Below are 6,951 nucleotides of genomic sequence, written 5' to 3'. Positions count from 1 at the left end.
ACTGAACATGATGTCATATGGAATGGGATATTCCTTTGGTCAGTTGGGATCACCTGTCCCAACTTGCCACATTGGCAGTTCCCATGTCCCCAGTTTCCTCACCAGCATGGCAGTATGAAAAGCAGAAAAGGCCTCATCGGTGTGTTAGCTCTGCTCAGCAATAACAAAAACGTCTTTAGATTATCAACCCTCTGTTCAGTACTAATCCAAAATACAGCCCCATACTGGCCACTGTGAAGAAAATTAACTCTACCCCAGTCCAAAGCAGCCTATAAGGCTGGTGAGTCATTTGCCTACAAAATCAGAACATTCCAAACACGAAATAAAGCTCAGATGTGTAGCTGTTAGTCCCTTACTGAAATCACTACTAACCAAGTACTGATACTTCTTGTTCTAGCTGTAGTCACAATGATATTCAGGTTGAGAAGGACAGACAAGCATACATTAAAAATAAAACTTGATTCTTTAATTTCCAAAGAAGAATGTCAGTAGTGTTGATGAGCACGTTCACAGTGTCAGCTGCTGATTGCTTACTCAAAGCAGCACATGAGGAAGTCACTGTCTGATCTCTATATCATGGTATTACCTTTGCATCTTACACTTCTCTCTGCCTTATGCACCCCCATTTAAAGCTATTTAAGGGTTTGTTACTATTTTTTAATGTGGGTTATGCTGTGTAAGCCACCTGGAGCATCGCATACTTTTCACAGGTTCTGAGTATTTCTGAATTAAAGATTTTAACTTCTTATATGATAAATAAAACATTGAAGACCTGAATTAACTACTCCCAATGCAACATGTGCCATGGGGTTTCACAGAGAGAATCCCACAGCCAAGCAACTCAAGTCAAAATACACAAAGCAAAGCCCTAAGAAAGTCTCGATACCCTGGTCTAGCACTTGTGTACACACACACACACACACACACACACATACACAGAATGGACCCCTCTTGATACTACAAATTTTAAATATATTTTTAAAGTAATTACTACTGAGAAAATGCTATAAGAAGTGTATTGACACACTGTAATATGGCACACATTTAACATAACTGTGGAATATGCTATGGTTCTACAGTACATTATCAACATGGCATTTGAAACAAGGTGGGGGAAAGTATTTAACTGGAAATCTTCAAGATATTTATTTGGATTTGGAATCCATTATGCTAAGATTTCCCCAAGATGCAAAAATTGTGAACTACAACTTATTTTCATTCTCCTGTGGCTGTGTCCTGCCTTTGATTTGCTCCCAGGCTACATCTGGAATCTGTGGGACCTGAGCAGGTACAATCTGTGTGTGGCTTCCTGCCGGAGCTGTTTTACTCAGACAAGCAATGCTTCTCTTAGTTTCTGTCAGAAGCACCAATAGCTGCTGCACTGTACCAGCAGGCAAGGACACTTGAGAAATCCTTATACAGAAATGGGAATGGGAGAAAATTAACAAATTGGAAAGAAATACCCTGAATGTTTGTGCTGAATTGTAGCCATAAAACCAGAAACTAATTTGACATAAAGGGAGCAGAGTGTACCTGGAAAAACATCGTTCTGTCTGTGGTAGAACTTCTTCTTACCTAAATCACACTGGAAATCTATGACTCTGGCAGTTTTCAGATTTGAGATATACTGTGGACAGTAAGGCAGGAAAAGTAATTCTCAGTCATTTGTCTGGGAAAGAAAAAGAAGAAACAGCTGCAGCCATTTGTTACAGCTTTAGATTTGAACAGTGGGTTGGTACAAGAAAATAATCACTGGATGTCTTTGTGCTTATAACAGAGGTGTCATCTGATGGGAGAAAGTCTTGATGGAGCAAAGAACAACTATTTCTACATTTCTATCTCTTTGGGTTTTTAAAATGCATTTAAAGCACCCCTTTTTTGGTAACAAGGCTAGCAGCCAGAGTGGTGTCTCCAAACACTGCTCAATTTCTTACTGTGCAATCTCCCTAATCGCACTCTGCAGTAAGGTGGATTTGGTGTTGTCTAAAGATGGTAATGGGAGTTCCACCACCACTTCTCTTCCAACGCCTTCCACTGGATTTCCTGCACTGAGGCAGAACTCTGTGTACAGTGGGAAACTCAAAAAATACTGTGTCATTAATCCAATCAGAGCAGAGAGGAGCACAGCACTCACAATCTGCTAATTTAGGGTGGCTGGGAAGTCTCAGGGTGTTGGGACACCTGCTGTCAAGTTCTCTGTCAGTGACATAGTTGAGCATCCCATGGCCTAGTGAGGAGAAGTCCTCCTTGAGCAGGCATTTTTTAGTTCTCCTTAGTAGGCATTTTCTGGGCAGACCAAGAAATCTCCTTGGGATGGGGAGAGCTGGTCCCCAGAGTTGTGTGCTGGAAGGCAAATCTCCCTGCTCCCTGGGGAGTCTGGGATCAGTTCTTCCACATCACATCACAGAGTCAGAGGGTTTTCAGTACAAGCTTAAGGATATGTTCCTTAAGCAAGAGCTGCTTGTTTGAGCCCCAGAAGCTGATTGAGCAGAGGGATGTCTGTCGAGTGCATTTTGAAAAGGTCTTGACTGCAGAAAGGATTCAGCAATGCTCACTTGGGCTGGAGGCAGCCCTGGAAACCTTGGGGCCGCAAAAACATGGCTTACCAGGGCCGCTGGGAGGCTCCTCCACTGTCCTCCAGAGAAGCAGTGTCTTCATTGCTTTGCACCCTGGCGGCCAAAGGATGATCTGTGGTGCCGCTGAAGTCCATCATCGCGCCCCTGTACGTACTGACAAGAGTAGCTTTTGTCAGAGTGGCTCCTCATGGCTGAAGGGAAACCCCCTCCGAGGCTGCCAGCACCAGGCAGAGGTAAACGTTGAGGCACAGTTTCAGGACTTAGAAATACAGATGAATTAAGTACTTAACTTAGAATTTAGTGCTTAAATTCAGAACCGACAGCATTCCTTGCCATCCAGCCCTCTCGGCCCGGCGGAGGCGGCTGCTCAGGGCTGTGGATGTCAGCCAGAGGGCAGAAATCGCGGCGGGGCCGGGCGGGGCAGGTCCCGCCCGCTCTCCCAGCGCGGCGCTGGTGGAATTCTCGGGCCGGGCAGTTTGGCTGGGATGCGCGGGCGCTGCCGGGCCGGGCCGGGCGGGGATGGAGGCAGGTGTCCGGCTCTCTCTGCGCCGCTCCCGCCCCGCCGGGTCTCACCGGGCTCCTGCCTTCCCGGGACTTCTAATTATCGCTAAACTTTAATTTTCTTGGCGGCAAACCCGGTAACGAATCGCTCAGACTTTGTTTTTCCACTGCTCCCGAGGCTTGATTTATTGTGTCTCTCTTATCGCACAATCGGGCTTCGTTCAAAATGTTATTCTGGGCTAATTCCATATCCCGGTATTTATTTTGACTGTCCCTTCTCATTAGCGTTACTGATTTCTAATCGCTCCCCGTTCCCGGTTAAATCCCCTCTCTCTGCCCGCCCAGGCTCCCCTCTTCCACCCCGTTCGTGTTTCCATCCCGTGCCCGTCAGCCAGGACCCGCTGCCCCGCGGCTGCGGACGGAGCCTCGCCCGGGGGAGCCCGCTCCGCCCGGGAACATCCGCGAGCCGGAGATGCGGCGGCGGAGCGAAGAGAAAGGGCTCGCTTTGAACAGGGCATCGCCCGAGCTCCCAGCCCAGCGATTAAATTTCTCTCCTCCAGCAACACCGTTACTTTATCCTAAGAAAAACAGCGCGAGCGGGGCGAGCGGCGGCGGGACCCGCACGGAGCCGGGGCCGGGCGCGGGGGAGGGCGGGGGTCGAGGGGAGCGGGAGGCGATGCCGCCCCGACAGCTCCGTGATTGATGACCCACCCGCCCGGGAAGGGGCGGTCGCTGTCGCCCAGGCTGGAGGGGGGAGCCCGGGGATCAGGTACGACACAGCCCCGCCGCACCCACCGGCCACGACGGCTTAAAAACACCGCGGCCGGACGGGACGGGACGGGACGGGACGGAGGCGCCGGAACCCGGCAGCGGGCGGGAGCGGTAAGTTCATCCCCGGGCGGGCACCGCGGGGTCCTGCCGGGCAGCCGGGATGCGGGACCGGGATGCGGGACCGGGATGCGGGACCGGGATGCGGGACCGGGACGCAGCAGCCGGCGGGGCTGTGGGCGCCGGTGCTGCCCCCGCACAGCGACAGCAAGCTCCTGTTTCTCTGCGCCGGAGAAAGGGCTTTCGGTACTTGTTACCGGAGTTACGCGGAGGGCAAGGCCGTTTTAAACCCGATGCAAGATAATTCGGATTCACCGTGTTTTGCCCCCTAAGGAGCAACGGAAAAGTTTATCTAAGGTTTCCACCTGTTTGTTTTCAGTTTGTGCGCTCTGCTCTGGCGTTTTCCGTCTTCTCCTTGTCTGCATGGGCAGCTTGCCTTCATCGCCATTTCATTCACACAGAATACAAGACTAAAAAAAGTGTTGTGCTGGGGTTTTTCTTGGTAAAAGATGTCAAACCAATCATGTCTTTGTAGTGTCATGTAAAATACAAATGCATGTGCATGCATTAGAAATAGTGCACTAGAAGTGCTTTAGAAACGACACAAATACTTTAACTGACTTTCACAGCCCTGTCCTCAACTCTCTCAGCATACCAGGTGGCAAGTGGGTGCTTGCAAAAATTACTGCGATTACTTTAAAAACCAAACATTTTTCTTGTAAAATTTTAAAAGGCAAAATGACTGTTGCCCAGAGGCTTTTCATTTACTTTAGTTTTTAGCTGCATTTTTTGGACCATGAGGTTTTGGCAATGCCTGAGTTTGAAGCACCTGGAATGAATGTCCTGATTACTCTGGGGAGAAGAATGATGCTGCCCGGTCCCAGAGTGCAACAGAAGTGATGCTGGCTGTGAATCCAGGAACCACCACGATTTGACTACACATGTGTACATACCTACTGCAGATCCTTTGTTTGGTGTAGCAGATATTCCCAGGCCATTTGCTGTTTGTCTGACAGCAGAGACATTTAATTCAGAGTGAAATCTCTCATTTCCACAGCTGAAATTTAGTACTTTTTTTCCATAGGCCCAGGATTTTATCTCATATAGATGTGAAGCTCCTAAACCAGAAACTCCTATTTCCAAGGGCATCCAAGGAGATGAGGTTTTTAGGTATGTACATTACTATGTACTGTATGTCACTCAATGTAATTTCAATTCTAAATGTGAATATACACCAGCACAGCAAAACCAAAGTGTGTGTAAAGCAGCCCTAGTCCTGCATTTCAGTAGAGGAGCAGGTATTTTTGCTAACCCAGTCTGTCCCTATCCTGCTGTTAAACATAAATTGTTAGATTCTTTTTCTTAGTGCCAGTGAAGATCACTGTAATTATCTGAAATGAATGTCTTGATGTCCATTTCCACAATGATGATTTTTTTTAAACTAAAATGCATCCATATCTGACTATGCCTTAACGCACACACCAACAAAAAAGCACATAATGATTTTTTTTAAAGTTAGAGACAATAGCCAATGTAAAGACCATTTTTCAGCCCTCACTCACGACAAGCTCATGGGGTTTTAATGTAAGATTTATTTTTTACTAATCATAAACACCACAATAAAAATAATAGTAAATTTTTTTCCTTTGGTTTAGAGTTATAATGTGCATAGAATATTTCACAAATAATTTCAGTCTAAACTGTACTGCTACTGAAGAGACCATTACATGATAATACTCTGTGAGCCACATTAATAGCAAATTAATCACAATTAATTACCCAAAATAATAACAATAAAAAAATCCTAAATACAATCAAATTGTAGCATTGCAAAAAGGTTTATTTAGAAACCTTTCCTTGTCTTTGATAGAAATCTTTAACCTCAGTATGTTCTTGAAATGCTCTGCAATATCAAGAGCTAATTCTTGTAAATGTATATATTCAGCCATTTATGTGCATCAATGTTATTTAAACTATTAATTACACGGTATTTGGATGAAATTAAAAGGTTTAATAACCTATTCCTGCCCTTGTCTAGCCAGGCTGTCACAGGAACAGACACTCCTAGCACGTGAAAGCCAGGATCTGGGACACCCACGAGGGCTGCTTGGCTGAGGGCAACAGGATCAGGTATTATTCCAGCTAAGAAGTGCTGCACTTCGGGGAATATTGATAGAATTGCATTTTTCTGTGAAACTGAATGAATTAAAGGACTGTGAGTTGTATTACAGGCAGAGCTGACAGACCATCCTCATAAAAAGCTGAAAAAAGACCTTAAGGTCACTGTTTTCAGCTGTTCTTTAAATCTTTTTATTGATGTTTTCAAAAGGTTATTTTGCCCCCCAATGGCCAAAATACATCTTACAAAATTCTTTTGAAGTTTGAAAATGTAGATGAGAAAGGATAAGCATGCAATTTCTTTAGTAAGGTTAGGGGTGGGAGGACAGGAGAAGTCAGTTCCTGATCCTTTAAAATTATGGGTCAAATTTTGCCCTTCAAAAACTGAGTCCATGCTCTGTAGCTTCACTTATTGATGCATTTGAAAATTATATTTTTCTTTCCATAGTCCATGGAGCACTGATCACCTGTTCATAAAATTATTGCAGTGAAAATAGAAAATACAGAAAAATATACTATACATAGAAAATATACTAACAGTATAGAAAATATAGAAAAATATAGTTTATATGGAAAATATACTAAGAGTTCCACATCCCAAATCATAGAGTTTTAAAAACTGCCTTTAGCGTAATTTTTAGTTGATTATAAATGGAAACTACTGTGGCAGTGCCTCTGGGTGGTGCCTGTTGAGTTTTCTCAGAAGTCATCTCTGGGCTATGAGTGACTCCAAAAAGTTGCTCTGTGTAATCTTGCCCAAAAAATCAAATACTAATTGTTGTGGAGATTTTAACCTCTGTTCTGTACCCCTGGGTGATGCTGAATTTGTAAGCAGCGAGTGGGAAAGCGGCTCACAGAGCTGCATTCCAGCTTTTCCCAGCACAGGCAGTGCCTGCCTTTCTGACCATCCTTATTTTCAGAACGCGCT

Source organism: Ammospiza caudacuta, chromosome 1, assembly GCF_027887145.1.
Source record: "Ammospiza caudacuta isolate bAmmCau1 chromosome 1, bAmmCau1.pri, whole genome shotgun sequence".
Taxonomy (NCBI): Eukaryota; Metazoa; Chordata; class Aves; order Passeriformes; family Passerellidae; genus Ammospiza; species Ammospiza caudacuta.
This window is presented reverse-complemented; position numbering follows the sequence as displayed.